General features: G+C 46.0%; 1 pseudogene; it reads left to right on the forward strand.

Moving 5' to 3' along the window:
- Nucleotides 1–622: 622 nt before the first annotated feature.
- LOC149450293 (forkhead activin signal transducer 3-like) lies at nucleotides 623–3451 on the forward strand (annotated as a pseudogene).
- Nucleotides 3452–16562: the final 13111 nt, after the last annotated feature.

Consider the following 16562-nt stretch of genomic DNA (forward strand, 5'->3'; position numbering starts at 1 on the left):
CAAAAAGAAGAATTATCAAAGATACGCCAAACCACCATACTCCTACATGGCCATGATTGCCATGGTCATCCAGAGCGCCCCCGGGAGGAAGCTCAAACTTTCCCAGGTAACTAACCCCCATTATGGGTCTTCTTGGGGCTTTACTGCAGCTAGGGGCAGGGGAAGGGGGTGACATTGAGACCAGCTCAGAATAAGGACCAGTAGGAGGGAAAGTCTTTATTTTCAGAAGAAAAAAGCTTAAGGAGAAAATTAATCTCTGGTAGACTTATGAAGACTGAAAAAAACATACCAATATGTAGTAAAAACAGAAGTAGGGTGAATTTTCTATTTTTATTACTGATGGGCTTTAAAGGAAACATTTCTGGACAAAAAACATGGAGGCTTTCAACATCAAACCTCTTAAGAAAATTGCTAGTTTCCCACCAAAATCAATACAAGCATGTACAAAGAGTTCTGTCTTTACCATGACTTCAATTGCTATATGCCCAGATTAGGAAGTATTGTATGATAGATGGGCTCCTGGCATATTCAGAAGGTCTGCAGAGGTGTCCTCCTAAGTGTTTCAGTGCAGGTTTCCTGGTGAGGGTCAAAGTCACAAATGGAGCTAAGTATTACTTATATAATGTGATAGGTATTACGTATCTGGGTTTATGGTTATGCTCATTCACTTATGACTATATTTTTTCCTTGCAGATCCTCCAAGAGCTCAGCAGCATCTTTCCTTTCTTTAAGGGGGATTATCAGGGCTGGAAGGACTCTGTCCGACACAACCTCTCCTCCAATGATTGCTTCAGAAAGGTAAGGACTTGGTGCTCCTGTGATGTGATGGTGGTGGTAGGCTCTTAAGGTTCTAATCCTGCAGAATAGTTCTTGTATTAAAATGTGAATGTGATAATATGAGAGTGTGCCCAGAGCCCTGTTGCCTCTCAACTTCCCACAGTACCCCCCCCACCCCAAGACTCCCTGAGAGCTCTCCTGCCTCAATAGTGTTGACTTGCCAACCTCCAACAGTGTCCCCCAAGCTCCTAAGGTGAACCCCAGGCCCTGCAAAGCTCCCAGTCTCCTGGAGAGACCATCAACCCTCCCATCTACTCCCAACTCACTCCAAAAGCCTCACCCCCTACAAGGGCATCAGATCTGCTCTAATTCCCTCCAGAACCCCCAGTCCCCCACAGTGACATCCAGCCCCAGCCAAAGCTTTCCAGCATTTTCATACATATTTTGTATTCCGTAATTTAATTGTGTGACTATAGACTTTTTGTTTCTACTGTTTGGTCATAGAAAATTCTGGAAGAATTTACTAGGCGGTCTCAGTACGGTTGTGAACCCTTGTTGTATGGTAGCTTGGAATATTTTCTGTATCCCGTACTCTGGATTTGTTCCATTTCTGTTGGGGGTCTGTCAGTTGTGTATTTATAACTAATTGTATATTTATGGTTTAATGTATATTGGTAATTGTCTATTTATAGAGCTATTGAGGAATTTTCTTTTTTTGGTCTTATTTTTACAATTTATGAAGACCTCCAAGCAGGAGGGGAACTTCATTTAAATTGTTCTTTTCATGTTCAAAAGTCTTTGTTTTTTTTAAATTTCAAGGTTTTTTTTTTTTCACTAATGTTTTTATACATCGCTGGAACTTTCTGCTTTAAATGTTTGTGAAACTGAGAATGGCAGCATTGCGAAATACTGTTAAAGGGAAAGCAACAATTTTTTCCTGCTCATTATAAATAATCCCGCAGACTCAAGGAGAGTTATATTTTACCCAAATATAAACATCATTTTACTGATTATTTTTATAAGTTCTCCTACTGTGGGCTCAGCGCCTCCAGCACTGCTGAGTGACACAATGGGAATCTGGTGTCACTGGGTGATGTTTGGGATTGTTTGGAGTCCCATGTGCTACAGACATTGTCCCAGGATGACACACCCAGTATGACCCAGTGAAGGGAGCTTCATTTACAATGTCTTCAAATACAACTCAGATACCCAAAACAGAGCAACTATTGTATCTACTCCATGGGGGGGATTTACTAAAACTGGTGCACTCAGAATCTGGTGCAGCTGTGCATGGTAGTCACTCAGCTTCTTACCTCTGCTTGCTCAATTAGGCTTTGTCAGCAAAACCTGGAAGCTGATTGGTTTTTATGCAGAAGTGAACTTCATTCTGAACTCTCTAGCTTTAGTAAATAAACCCCGGTATGTGTAGATGTCCACTCTGCTTCATTACTCTACCTTGTGTTTTTACCCTCCCTCATCCTCCCACTACCAAACACTAATTCTACCTATTGCATCATTATATTCTTCATATGGCCACCCCAGGGCATTGTCTCCTCCACCCCAGGGCATTGTCTCCTCCACCCCAGGGTATTGTCTCCTCCACCCCAGGGCATTGTCTCCTCCACCCCAGGGCATTGTCTCCTTCAGCACAGGGCAATGCCACCACCTCTACTGCAGGTTTGACCCCCTTCCTTTCAGCTCAGGGTATTGTCTCCCCCCCCCCCACCCCAGCGCTAGGCATTGCTCTATCTTCTGGTGCAGGGAATTTGCAGACTGTCAGAAACATCACAGGAGGGGCAGAGACGACACTCCAATAGGCTGATTTTTGTATTTTGTATATTTGTGTATACTTAGATTTATATTATCCATGTAAAATATAACCATTTATGATAATAGGGGCAGATCCGGGGAAATTATTTGTCTGTATTATAAATAGGCCGTAAGGATCGGTTCCCCTGACCCGTAATAGATTTGTGTGAATTTGCTGTGCCGGCCTACGCCTCTAATGTCTTCTCACTCTTTGCAGGTCCTAAAAGATCCACTAAAGCCACAGGCTAAGGGCAACTATTGGACGGTGGATGTGAGCCGAATTCCTGAGGATGCCATGAAGCTGCAGAATACAAGAGGCACCCGGCAAGAAGGCTACCCTCCTGACCTGGCTCCTTATATCCTGCATGGACAGACCTACAGATCTGTAGACTTTTACCACCCCCATCTTTCAAATGACAATATTGCGGTCAGATCAGATGCAGAGGCTGGTCCCTCAGTAGAAACCCAACCCCCAAATATAGATCCTGCCGCAGCATTCCCAGCGATCTTATGGAACCTTCCCACATCTTATTCAACATTTGTAGCCCCTAATGTTGTGGCCCCTCCCAGCATACACCCTCTCCTGCTTTACCCCAACTTCCCCTCTTCCTCTCGGTATACCTACATGCCTACCCCATACTCGAGCTCCATCCATGCGGAGCGGAGGGATGTTTACACTCCCAGTCTGATGCCCTCAATGCCTCCCCTGCCCAGAACCTCCTCTTCAGATTTCCCTCCCAATAATCCAGTCTTTGACATCCCCGAGTATCCACAACATGGGGGCTACATGCATACTCAAAATGTTTATGGGCAGCAATTTTCTCAGGGTGGGGTGTACCCAGGGTACAGACCCAATGGTTTCTGATTGGCCAGTTGCTGAGACAAGGCTGGTCTTGGGCTAGTCACTTTTGCCTCAAGGACTAGCTGCACTTCAAGTCTTACCCAATGATGTTGGCACCCATCGTGGCACATGGCCCAGCGGAGGTGGCAGTCCAAAGGCATTAGTCAACAATGTATATATCAGTCATTTTCTGTCTTGTCTGTCTTTTTTTACTTCAAATAAATTTGAATTTGTTTTTTAATCTCAAGTGATATCAACGCTTCGTTTTTGTTTTGTTTTTTTAAATAACAAACATGTCATACTTACCTTCTTTGTGCAGTGGTTTTGCACAGAGCAGCCCGGATCCTGTTCTTTTCAGGTCCCCCACTGGTGTTCATGGCTCCTCCCCCTTGATCAATGCCCCCAATAGTATGGGGGCACTGGGGCGTGCTCACTCCTGAGCCCCATACTGTGCATTCATAAGATACATAGAGCCGCGATTTGGTCCTGCCCTGCACTCTCTCCTCATTGACTCCCTGGCTGTGATTGAAAGCAGTGGGAGACAATGGCTCCAGCTGCTGTGTTTCAGCCAATGAGAAGAGAGACCTGGGACCCGTGCACATAGCTGGATCAAGAGGGGGTTCAGGTGAGTATTGGGGGGGGGGCTGAGGGGGAGCAGCACAGAAGGCTTTTTACCTTCAAGCATAGAATGCATAAAAGTACAAATCCTTCAGCCTTTACAACCACTTTTACTTGTTCTAGTTATATACTCTGTAAAAAGTACTTTGGAAGATAAGATCGGTCTTTATTGTCATTGCAACGGAAATCACAATGAAATTCTATAAAAACAAAAAAAAAAAAAAATTCCACACACATGTGAACATATAACATTCTCAACATACACACATGTGAACATATAACATTCTCAACATACACACATGTGAACATATAACATTCTCAACATACACACACGTGAACATTGCCCCCCTCCCCCCATATAAAAGCCTAAAAGACACCCCGACCACAACATCAAGCCAAGTCACTTGGAGCGAGATAATATTACTCAGAATGACCATTTAGGGCCTTGATAGCTCTTGGAAAGAAACCTTCCTCGAGTCGTTCTGTCCTCACCTTTTTCTTTTCTGAACCTCCTGCCAGATGGTTTCCAGGTTTAGTTTATATTTACTAAAATAATTACATTTCCATTTTCTGTGTACTGTGGGAGACCAGATATAGTGAATGCGGGGTCCGGGGAGACCAGATATAGTGAATGCGGGGTCCGGGGAGAGCAGATATAGTGAATGCAGGGTCCGGGGAGAGCGGATATAGTGAATGCGGGGTCCGGGGAGAGCGGATATAGTGAATGCGGGGTCCGGGGAGAGCGGATATAGTGGATGCGGGGTCCGGGGAGAGCGGATATAGTGAATGCGGGGTCCGGGGAGAGCGGATAGAGTGAATGCGGGGTCCGGGGAGAGCGGATATAGTGAATTCGGGGTCCGGGGAGAGCGGATATAGTGAATGCGGGGTCCGGGGAGAGCGGATATAGTGAATGCGGGGTCCGGGGAGAGCAGATATAGTGAATGCGGGGTCCGGGGAGAGCGGATATAGTGAATGCGGGGTCCGGGGAGAGCGGATATAGTGAATGCGGGGTCCGGGGAGACCGGGTATAGTGAATGCAGGGCCCTGGGAGACCAGATATAGTGAATGCAGGGCCCTGGGAGACCAGATATAGTGATAGCAGGGTCCGGGGAGACCGGGTATAGTGAATGCGGGGTCCGGGGAGACCGGGTATAGTGAATGCGGGGTCCGGGGAGACCGGGTATAGTGAATGCGGGGTCCGGGGAGAGCGGATATAGTGAATGCGGGGTCCGGGGAGAGCAGATATAGTGAATGCGGGGTCCGGGGAGAGCGGATATAGTGAATGCGGGGTCCGGGGAGAGCGGATATAGTGAATGCGGGGTCCGGGGAGACCGGGTATAGTGAATGCAGGGCCCTGGGAGACCAGATATAGTGAATGCAGGGCCCTGGGAGACCAGATATAGTGATAGCAGGGTCCGGGGAGACCGGGTATAGTGAATGCGGGGTCCGGGGAGAGCGGATAGAGTGAATGCGGGGTCCGGGGAGAGCGGATATAGTGAATTCGGGGTCCGGGGAGAGCGGATATAGTGAATGCGGGGTCCGGGGAGAGCGGATATAGTGAATGCGGGGTCCGGGGAGAGCAGATATAGTGAATGCGGGGTCCGGGGAGAGCGGATATAGTGAATGCGGGGTCCGGGGAGAGCGGATATAGTGAATGCGGGGTCCGGGGAGACCGGGTATAGTGAATGCAGGGCCCTGGGAGACCAGATATAGTGAATGCAGGGCCCTGGGAGACCAGATATAGTGATAGCAGGGTCCGGGGAGACCGGGTATAGTGAATGCGGGGTCCGGGGAGACCGGGTATAGTGAATGCGGGGTCCGGGGAGACCGGGTATAGTGAATGCGGGGTCCGGGGAGAGCGGGTATAGCGAATGCGGGGTCCGGGGAGAGCGGGTATAGTGAATGCGGGGTCCGGGGAGACCGGGTATAGTGAATGCAGGGTCCGGGGAGACCGGGTATAGTGAATGCAGGGTCCGGGGAGACCGGGTATAGTGAATGCGGGGTCTGGGGAGACCAGATATAGTGAATGCAGGGCCCTGGGAGACCAGATATAGTGAATGCAGGGCCCTGGGAGACCGGATATAGTGAATGCAGGGTCCGAGGAGACCGGATATAGTGAATGCAGGGTCTGGGGAGACCGGGTATAGTGAATGCAGGGTCTGGGGAGAGCGGATATAGTGAATGCAGGGCCCTGGGAGACCAGATATAGTGAATGCAGGGTCCAGGGTTTAGTCACACTTTAATACCTAAAAACATAAAAGCAGATACCCGCTCTACAACTTCTCAGTCTTGGTCTCTACCATGTCAGTCTTGATTTTCCTAAAATCAGTTATCTCCTTGGTCTCCCCAGTGTTTAGGGACACATTGTTTGCCCCACACCACAAGGGTCTAAACTACCTGGTGAGGCTGTTTTGATACTTTTTTACACCAATCCCTCAAAGCACTTCATTATTACCGGGGTGAGCACAATTGGCCTATGGTCCTTCATACTATCTGTTTGCTACTTTTGGTATGGGAGTAATAATAGTAGATTTTAGGCAGGTTGGAACCACAGCCAATGAGAATGATCGGTTAAATATATTAGTAAAGACCCCTGCAAGCTGGTTGGCTCAGGTCTTAACAGCCCTCCCTTGGACCCCATCTGGACCCACCGATTTGCTGATATTGACAGATTTAAATGCCTGACGCACCTCGTGTTCCTGTACCACAGGTGCAGCATCACCCATGTACGAGCTCAAGAAATTGTGTTTGCCGGGGTACTGCATCCTCGTGTGAGAAAAAGCTGTTGAATTCCTCAGCCCGTTGGATAATAAAATGTGCACCCTGGTGAGTGTTCTCTCTGTGATTTAGGATATCCTGTATCCCTCTCCAACCTTCCCGTACATCATTCCCTCTGCAGCATTCTGCAATTTTATTTTTATAAACTAATTTGGCCTCTTTTATGCCCCTCTTTAGGTTTGCTCTAGCAACACTATACTTCACCGTATCCCCATTCCTAAAGGCACCATCCCGTTCTCTCAAGAGACAATGTACTCTCTTGGTCATCCAGGGCTTCTGATTAGGAAAAACCTTGATATGCTTCCTAACCAGGGGTGTATTTACCACAACGCAAACAAGGCACTTGCCTAGGGTGGCATTTTTCAAGGGGGCAGCATCTCCCCCCAGAAGAAAGGATGGAAGAAGGGATGGACATGCGCACTGTGGGAACCAATTGGGATCCGAGAGAAACTGCTTGATGGTGTATGTAGAGCTTGACTTTTGTTCTCAGGTATGTCTGGAGCTGTGAAGATGAGTGTCTCTATCACTGGGGGGGTAGTAGAAGGCTCTTCTGGGGAAGGGGGGGGCAGAGGTGTTGTTGGTCAATGTCAGGCTCTCTCCCTGGGAGGGGGAAGGGGGGGTTGTGTTGGTCGGTGTCCCTGGGGGCAGACAATGGTTGTGTTGCCTAGGGCAGCATGAAACCTAAATACACCACTGCTCCTAATTGTAACAAAGTCTACACAAGTGCTGATGTAACTCAGTATTGTATCAGTGTACGTATTTAGGTCTAGTGATGGGCTGAACACCCCCCCTGTTCGGTTCGCGATAGAACATCCAAACCTACAGAATGTTTGACCGCGAACAATTTACGGAGCGGTATCTTACCACCTCTGAGTATGTGGAAGGATCCCGCTCAGTTACTAATATCCGGCATGAGTTATATTATGAAGTCACGCGGTATTATAGTAGTGAGACATTCCATTATAAACAAAAAAAATAATAAAATCCCAGTATCTTTCCCGCCATTAGTAAACGCTATAACTTTCATGTAAACCAATTAATTTACACGTATTGTTTTTTTTTTTTTAGCAAAGACATGTCTCAGAATACATTTTGGCCGAAATTTATGACAAGATTTGATTTTTACTGGACATGTTTTATAGCAAAAAGTCCAAATTGTTTTTTTTCCTCAAAATTGTCAGCTTTTTTTTTATAGCGCAAACAAAAAAAAACAAAACGCACAGGCTATCAAATACCACCTAAAGAAAGCTCAATTTGTGGGGGAAAAAAGAATGTAAATTTCATTTATGTATCGTATTGCATGACCGCGCAATTGTCCGTTAAACAAGCGCAGTGCTGTATAGCAAAAAAATGTCGTAAATTGCAGAATCTACACCATAGTTTGTAGACGCTATAACTTCACACAAAGCAATCGATATACACTTATTGGGATTTTTTTACCAAAAACATGGAGCAGAATACATTTTGGCCTAAATTTATAACTAACTTTGAGTTTACTATATATTTTTATAGCTGAAAGTAAAAAAATATTGTTTTTCTTCAAAATCACCGAAAGAAAGCTCTTATTTGTGTGAAAAAAAGGACGTAAATTTCGTTTGGGTGCAGCATTGCATGACCGCGCAATTATCAGTTGAATTAGTGCAGCGCCGAGTAGCAAAAAGAGGCCTGGTCATAAAGGGGAGTAAATCCTCAGGAGGCCAAGTGGTTAAACCGGCATGGGGTTCTCCCTCCCATCCATACCAAGCCCTTTGGGTCTGGTATGGATTTTGAGGGGAACCCCCACACCAAAATTTTTTTTAAAATGGCGTAGGTGTCCACCCTAAAATCCATACCAGACCCTTATCTGAGCATGCAGCCCAGCAGGTCAGGAAAGGGGGGGGTACGAGTGAGCACCCCCCCTGAATCATACCAGGATACATGCCCTAAACATGGGGGAGGTGCTTTGGGGCAGGGGGGCTCCCCTTCCCCCAAATAACCTTGCCCCCATGTTGATGGGGACAAGGGCTTCCTCCCCACAACCCTGGGCTGTGGTTGTGGGGGGGGCTTATTAAAATCTTGAAGCCCCCGCCAAATCCCCCCCCCCCATGTGAATGAGTATGTGGTACATGGTACTTACTCATTCACAAAAACAAGTGTAGTGTAAAAAAAACAGGAGAAAAATCCTTTTTTTTTTTTTTTTTTTTTTTTTAATAAATGTCCCCTGAAGTAGATCCAACATCAATCACAATGCTCGCTGCCGCTACCCCAAAAAAAAGAAATTTCTTTCCATAGTAACTACTTTGGGTGCTATCAGAATTGCCCACCCACTTTAAACCTGCTTTTGGCTTGTCCCCTTGGGTTCTCGTGGAGTCATCCTTCCACAGCTCCCGGGTGAGACTCCCCTGGCCATCACCATTTGGAAATACTGTGAGTATTAGGGGCCCTCTGGTGACCCTTGAGATCGGAACTACTTCAACTATTTCAAGATCCCACTAGGTTGTTATATACTTGATGATTCACCTTGCAGATATTATACCTGCATCTACTCCTGAAGAAGTGAACTAAGAGTCACGAAACACGGCGAGTTTTTGGATGCAATTTTATTGTAATTCTGTATTGACATCTGGATTGTATAGAGACAATTGTATATCCAATGATGTATGGAATGCATTAATATGGATTTATTACAATTCAGCTTGTTACCATTTTATCCTCTTTTGTGAGCGATGAGAAGTTTGCTCGCTGGTCGTGTGTGTTGTGCCTCATTTAAAGTCCCAGGACAAATAAATTGGTTGTATGGATATATTAAGGGATGGAGGCACATCACTGGGTGCATCAGGTCACATTCTATTTTGTTATATTAATTTGGGTGGACACCCCGGTCCATAGTGGCCTCTTGCACCATGCAGATGTACAATAATGACATTGTGAGATACTGACCAGAATTTATTGTATTACTACACAGGTTATGTAAACTTCCTAGTATGACATTTCTGGTTTGGGATTGATGGCCAGGGTCTGCCTCATCCTCCAGATGCGATGCATTGAGGAGGCTTTTGACTCTTTTTGCTGCCCAAGCCAGCTTATAAGGTGGGTTCTGGGCCGCTTTGCACCATGTCTGCGCTTGATGTGTGATGTCAGCGTTATTGCGGCGTCATCACACCAGTGTGCTTTGTTCCATCTTGCTGCAGCCTTGAGGGGTATGGTGCTCACGTCACCATTGTGCCTCCCCTTTTAGACTGTTGGGAGGGACCAGCGCCTAGCCCCTGGGGACAAATGGTGGAAGCAGATGAAGATTTTTTTTTCCTATGAGGACACTGAGAAGCCACACTTGTTGTTGAGTACCTCCCCTCTTTGATTGCACACACAATGTTGGGAGGGACAACTGATTAGCCCCCCCACCCCATGGATAAATAGTTGTAGCTTATGGGGGTGGTTTGCCCCATGAGGATACTGAGAAGTAACACTTTGATGTATAGTGCTTGAGTCATGGTGGGTCATGTTTTGGCTGCTTATATGTTTGTTTTTGCATATGGCCTTGGTGGTCTATTTTTCATTGGCATATTCTTTTATCTTTGGACTGGATTCTGTGATTTGGGTCTTTTCTTTCTTTTTCATACCACCAGGTGCAGTACATTTCATAAAGTGATCTTGTTTCCTTTTATTACTGCTAAATTACATCCAGGGCTGCATTCCAGTTTTGTTGTATTGTGACTCAAATATCTATTCAGTATTCCAATGACCGCTTCTGATCCATGGTGGTTTATGCTTTTGGCTGCCTACATTTTGTCTTTATTCGGCTCTGGCTACTTGGTGGTCTCTCTTTATTTCCACATGGAAGAAAAATATATTTTAAAAATATTCTTCCCATATATATTGACATATTTGAAATACTATAACTTTAGCTGTATTTAAAATAAAACGTATATAATATATACTGTATGTTGAAATGTCTTTTTATATATTTCCAAATATATGAAAATGTTTTTAAAAATATTTTCAAATATACTGTGTCTTTAAAAATACATTTAATCTACATTTTTGGAATACATTTACAAATATATGCTAAAATGACTTGTTAAGCAAAATCTAAAAGGATATATTTTTAATATTTTGTAATATATAAAAAACACATTTCCCCCCTGACTGAATGGCTAGACACACTGTTGTAGTAGAGAACGCCCTGTCCACTGTAGACACATTTGGATGGACTGAGACTTGACATTGTAGCCTGCATTTCGGCTTCTGGACCCACGTGTTACCCCCTTGATTGATCTTGCAAGTATTGCATCTTAATCCACATGACTATATTTTTGGCTTGCACTAAATGATGTGCACTATTTTATCCAAATCTATTCACTTTAACGTCCCCGTTACAACCTACCCATTCTCCTCCCTTTTTTTTTTTGTCTTTTACCCCTCCTTCCCCCCACTACCCCACTCTATATCTTTTTCTCTAACTATTCTCCTTTCTGACGTTTCCTCTCTCACACCTTCTACACGCCTTCATTGTTCATATATTCTATACAATTATTGCATTTAATCTCCCATATAGGCGGTACTGATCTCACATGGCTCACACGTCCCTGCAATGGACGCACATACTATATCATATATATTATCCTGTGCTAGCACTACCCAACACATCGCTCCCCCCTTAACTTAGGGGCTCACAAATACATAGGTCGTTAAACAATATGCCCGCTTTGATTTATCTATTATACTCTTGGTATATACGGGTTTGCTATATACAATAAGGATATATTTCATACCGATGTGTATTCTGGTTTAAACCCATGGCCCGTCTGCGTAACGGGATGCTACATGTTGTGTCTATGTTCGGACTGTGATCCGTTTTTGTATGTACATTGTATGCCCTGCTTTTCTTCTAATAAAAATATTTTTGGAAACACATTTCAATATACAGTGTGTGTGAAATATATACTTTTTTAATATATATTTAATATGGCCAAAATTGTAGTATTTCAAATATATGCCAATATATTTGGGAAGAATATTTTTCTTCCATGTGTGTTGGCACACCTTTCTGTGGACTAGACTGGGACCTGGATGTCATTCTATTTTTTTACCACTAGGTGCAGTCTTGCACCTTTCATATAATCGCTCACTATGTCTCCCTACTCCCTTCTATACTGCAGCCAGCATTACACGTTGTTTTTGTCATTTATCACTCATCTTGATTTTGTCATTCATTTTATTACTATAGTTTATATCCAAATTTCTTTCCATAGTAACTACTTTGGGTGCTATCAGAATTGCCCACCCACTTTGAATCTGCTTCTGGCTTGTCCCCTTGGGTTCTCGTGGAGTCATCCTTCCACAGCTCCCGGGTGAGACTCCCCTGGCCATCACCATTTGGAAATACTGTCATATATTTTCAGCTGATTTGTAAGTATTAGGGACCCTCTGGTGACCCTTGAGATCGGAACGACTTCAAATATTACAAGATCCCACTAGGTTGTTATATACTTGATGATTTACCTTGCAGATATTATACCTGCATCTACTCCTGAAGAAGTGAACGAAGAGTCACGAAACACGGCGAGTTTTTGGAAGCAATTTTATTGTAATTCTGGATTGACATCTGGATTGTATAGAGACAATTGTATATCCAATGATGTATGGAATGCATTAATATGGATTTATTACAGATCAGCTTGTTACCATTTTATCCTCTTTGTAAGCAATGTGTCACGATCTGGGTCAGGTTCAAAGACCAGTTGCTATAGCAGTGGAAAGGCTTACCTGACACCAGCAGGATAGGTACACAGGCAGGTCACTGTGGCAGAGGAGTGGGATCACCCGAGGTGTGGAGTCTAAGTACCAACCGGTGTTCACCAGAGCTCCTAATGGTGGGGATGGATTTGGCTGTGTGTTGGTACCAGGTCATAGATCTCAGGATCACCCCACCAGGGAATGGGCAAGCCGGAAACCAGTAGCAGATTGAACAAGTTAGGGATCAAGCAGAAGCGGAGTCAGTCAACAAGCCAAGGGTCGGTCACAAACGGTAGTAGATGAGGATGAGGCAGAATCGTAGTCCAGGAACAAGCCAAAGGTCGGTAGCGAAGGTATAGACGGCAGTAGGAGAGACAAGCGGGATATTGGCTGGTGAAGGCACAATAATCTGGCAAAGAGGAAATGCAGAGACATGGCTTTTATCAGGAAGTTCATGGGAGGAGCAAGGGGTTCAAGACAAACAGGGCCAAGGCAGGATCATCCAAACCGTTGTCAACAGAGCTGTCCAGCATTCCAGGTGGCTCAGCAAGTAGAGACATTGCCTCTCACTGCAGAAGGCCCAGGTTTGATCCCAGGCTCTGACAGTCCAAGAGCAAGCCTGCCCTCCGAGGTCAAGATAAATATATGATGGCAGTAATGCTGGGGCAATTTACACAAGAATCGGGACACGTGGTTGGGGGAGTGATAAAAACAATGGTGGTTGACCTGTATTTACTGCCCTCCCCAAGCTGCAAAGGTAGCTTAGCATGTATTTTTGCACGGAAGTAATTGTCTCTGTTGAGTTTGGAAGGCAGTTGCGGTGAGGGATGTTAGGAGTTCAAATAGGCAATAGGGAGGTGATGTAATGTCAACTCACTGCCTTTCAATAGTCCTCTGAAAAGTGATCCACCACAGATTGCTTTTTCAGAGGGCAACACAAGGGTAAATGAGAGTAGAGAGAAGTACAGAGAGTTTGTTGGGTGAACTATGTGCAGGAGAGGAGTGTGGAGGGTATGACGGGGCAGTATGTGCAGGAGAGGAGTGTGGAGGGTATGACAGGGCAGTATGTGCAGGAGAGGAGTGTGGAGGGTATGACAGGGCAGTATGTGCAGGAGAGGAGTGTGGAGGGTATGATGGGGCAGTATGTGCAGGAGAGGAGTGTGGAGGGTATGATGGGGCAGTATGTGCAGGAGAGGAGTGTGGAGGGTATGACAGGGGAAGTATGTGCAGAAGGGGAGTGTGGAGGGTATGACGGGGCAGTATGTGCAGGAGAGGAGTGTGGAGGGTATGACAGGGCAGTATGTGCAGGAGAGGAGTGTGGAGGGTATGACTGGGCAGTATGTGCAGGAGAGGAGTGTGGAGGGTATGATGGGGAAGTATGTGCAGGAGAGGAGTGTGGAGGGTATGACAGGGGAAGTATGTGCAGAAGAGGAGTGTGGAGGGTATGACAGGGGAAGTATGTGCAGGAGAGGAGTGTGGAGGGTATGACTGGGCAGTATGTGCAGGAGAGGAGTGTGGAGGGTATGACGGGGCAGTATACTCAGGAGAGGAGTGTGGAGGGTATGACAGGGGAAGTATGTGCAGGAGAGGAGTGTGGAGGGTATGACGGGGCAGTATGTGGAGGGCATGACAGGGGGACGTATGTGCAGGAGAGGAGTGTGGAGGGTATGACAGGGGGACCTATGTGCAGGAGAGGAGTGTGGAGGGTATGACGGGGCAGTATGTGCAGGAGAGGAGTGTGGAGGGTATGATTGGGCAGTATGTGCAGGAGAGGAGTGTGGAGGGTATGATTGGGCAGTATGTGCAGGAGAGGAGTGTGGAGGGTATGATGGGGACGTATGTGCAGGAGAGGAGTGTGGAGGGTATGATGGGGAAGTATGTGCAGGAGAGGAGTGTGTCCTCATGACGGGGCGTGGCAGGGGTGGTGCTCTTTACCTGCATTGGGAGGTATGGTGACATCACCACCAACAGGAACTCTATCCCTGGAATTCATAAAGAGGGTCATAAATGTAGCCCCCCCCTAGTGTAGGATGCTGGGTAAATTTAGTTTTTGGCTCCTCCTTTTATCAAGATAGCAGTGATCACTTGTCTTGGTCCTTTTAGGGGTTTCACAGGCTGGTTCGCTTTCCCTGCCTCTAGAAGCTTCCAGAGCTTAGGGAAGGAGATGCAAATAGCCAGTTTGGATATTTATCATACTCCAACCAATTCCAGGAGAGGAGTGTCCAGTAGGGGGCTGGAAAGGTGATAAGTAGTCTGAAGTGCCAGAGAGCTGGGTGTCTCTCAGGTAAATTCTAGAGCCGGAGGGGCTGCTGCCCTCAGCCAGCTCATGGACTGTGTAGCTGCTGAGGGTCTGGTTGGATTTTCTTAGGAAGTGATTGTAGGACCTCCCCACAAGGGATCTGCTCTGGACAAGGACTGTCTCACTCCCTGGACTGTGTTTGGAGTTAGCTGGAAGGTGGCAGCTGTCCTGGGGACTTATGAGTAAAGACCCTAAATTGATCCCTGTGACTGTGCTGTGTTGTGGATGACACATTGGCTACAAGTAGTTGTATGTAGGCACAAGGTAGCCAGAAGCCAAAGAAACTTGCCTCATGGTCCCCAGCTGTAAGGCTTTAGACTGTCCAATACTCCCAAGCCTGTCCTCTAATTGCTGTGCGCCATTCGTGTTGCAGTCCCCCACCCCCGAACCCTCTCCTGTTAAAGTTTCTTCACCCAGTAAATCTTAAAAAGCCGTCCCCTAGACCAACGGTCAGTAAATGGTGAGCCGCGAACAGCCCCAGCAGTGCTGCCGCCCGGACCACCAGCCCTCAATGAGAGATCCGCCACTGAGCAGGGTGGTCATCATGGCAACATGACATCACGTGTGCGCCCCGCCCTTTCATCACACTGTCTCTACGGCTCCCTCTCCCTGCCTGTACACAAGAGTCCAGCAAGGGTCCCGGTACAGCTCCTGTCTGCCCTCAAGGTGGGGTGTAGTCTTAAAGGGGCACTCTGATGGGCACAACATAGAATATGTCCATCAGAGTGCCCCTTTACATAACATGTGCCCAGCAGTGCCCCTTTACATAACACGTACCCATCAGAGTTCCCCTTAACATAATGTGCCCATCAGAGTGCCCCTTTACATAACATGTGCCCATCAGAGTGCTCCTTTACATAACATGTGCCCATCAGAGTGCCCCTTTACATAACATGTGCCCATCAGTGCCCCTTAACATAATGTGCCCATCAGAGTGCCCCTTTACATAACATGTACCCATCAGAGTGCCCCTTTACATACCATGTATCCATCAGAGTGCCCCTTTACATAACATCTATCCATCAGAGTTCCCCTTTACATAACATGTGCCCATCAGAGTGCCCCTTTACATAACATGTGCCCATCAGAGTGCCCCTTTACATAACATCTATCCATCAGAGTGCCCCTTTACATAACATGTATCCATCAGAGTGCCCCTTTACATAACATCTATCCATCAGAGTGCCCCTTTACATAACATCTATCCATCAGAGTGCATACAAAAGGAGAAGTTGTGAAAAGAGATTCACAAGAAAGCGGCTACATTTTGGACAGAATACGATACTCAGAATAAATTCCAAAAATGATGCTTTATTAAACATTAATAGCAGACAATCGGGTAATTACCCCGGTTCACCATCACCTCAGTATGAGATATTACTCAGACCTAAAACCACATCAAGACCAGTATAAATATGGATGTGCTGCAAAGACAATGACAAATACCTGTCTAATGCATTTGCAGCACTGTCACATTGGTTACACTACCAGTAGGAGGTATTTAAAAAAATTGTACCATCAGGTATTATGATAACACGCTAAGCAAAATGGCTAATATAGTCACCATATGGTCCTGACGAAGCTGAGTGAGAGCCCATCGGCGAAACGCGTTGACGTCATACGTCAGATACGTCACTTCCGGTCATGCGCATTGACGTTACACACGCCGACCAGCAAGGAGGCGGCCATTTCTACATGCCATGAGCTATGCAAGGCTGTATTGGC

The sequence above is a fragment of the Staurois parvus genome, unplaced genomic scaffold (genome assembly GCF_062004578.1).
Source record: "Staurois parvus isolate SC_StPar_1 unplaced genomic scaffold, SC_StPar_1.0 ptg000575l, whole genome shotgun sequence".
Lineage (NCBI taxonomy): Eukaryota > Metazoa > Chordata > Amphibia > Anura > Ranidae > Staurois > Staurois parvus.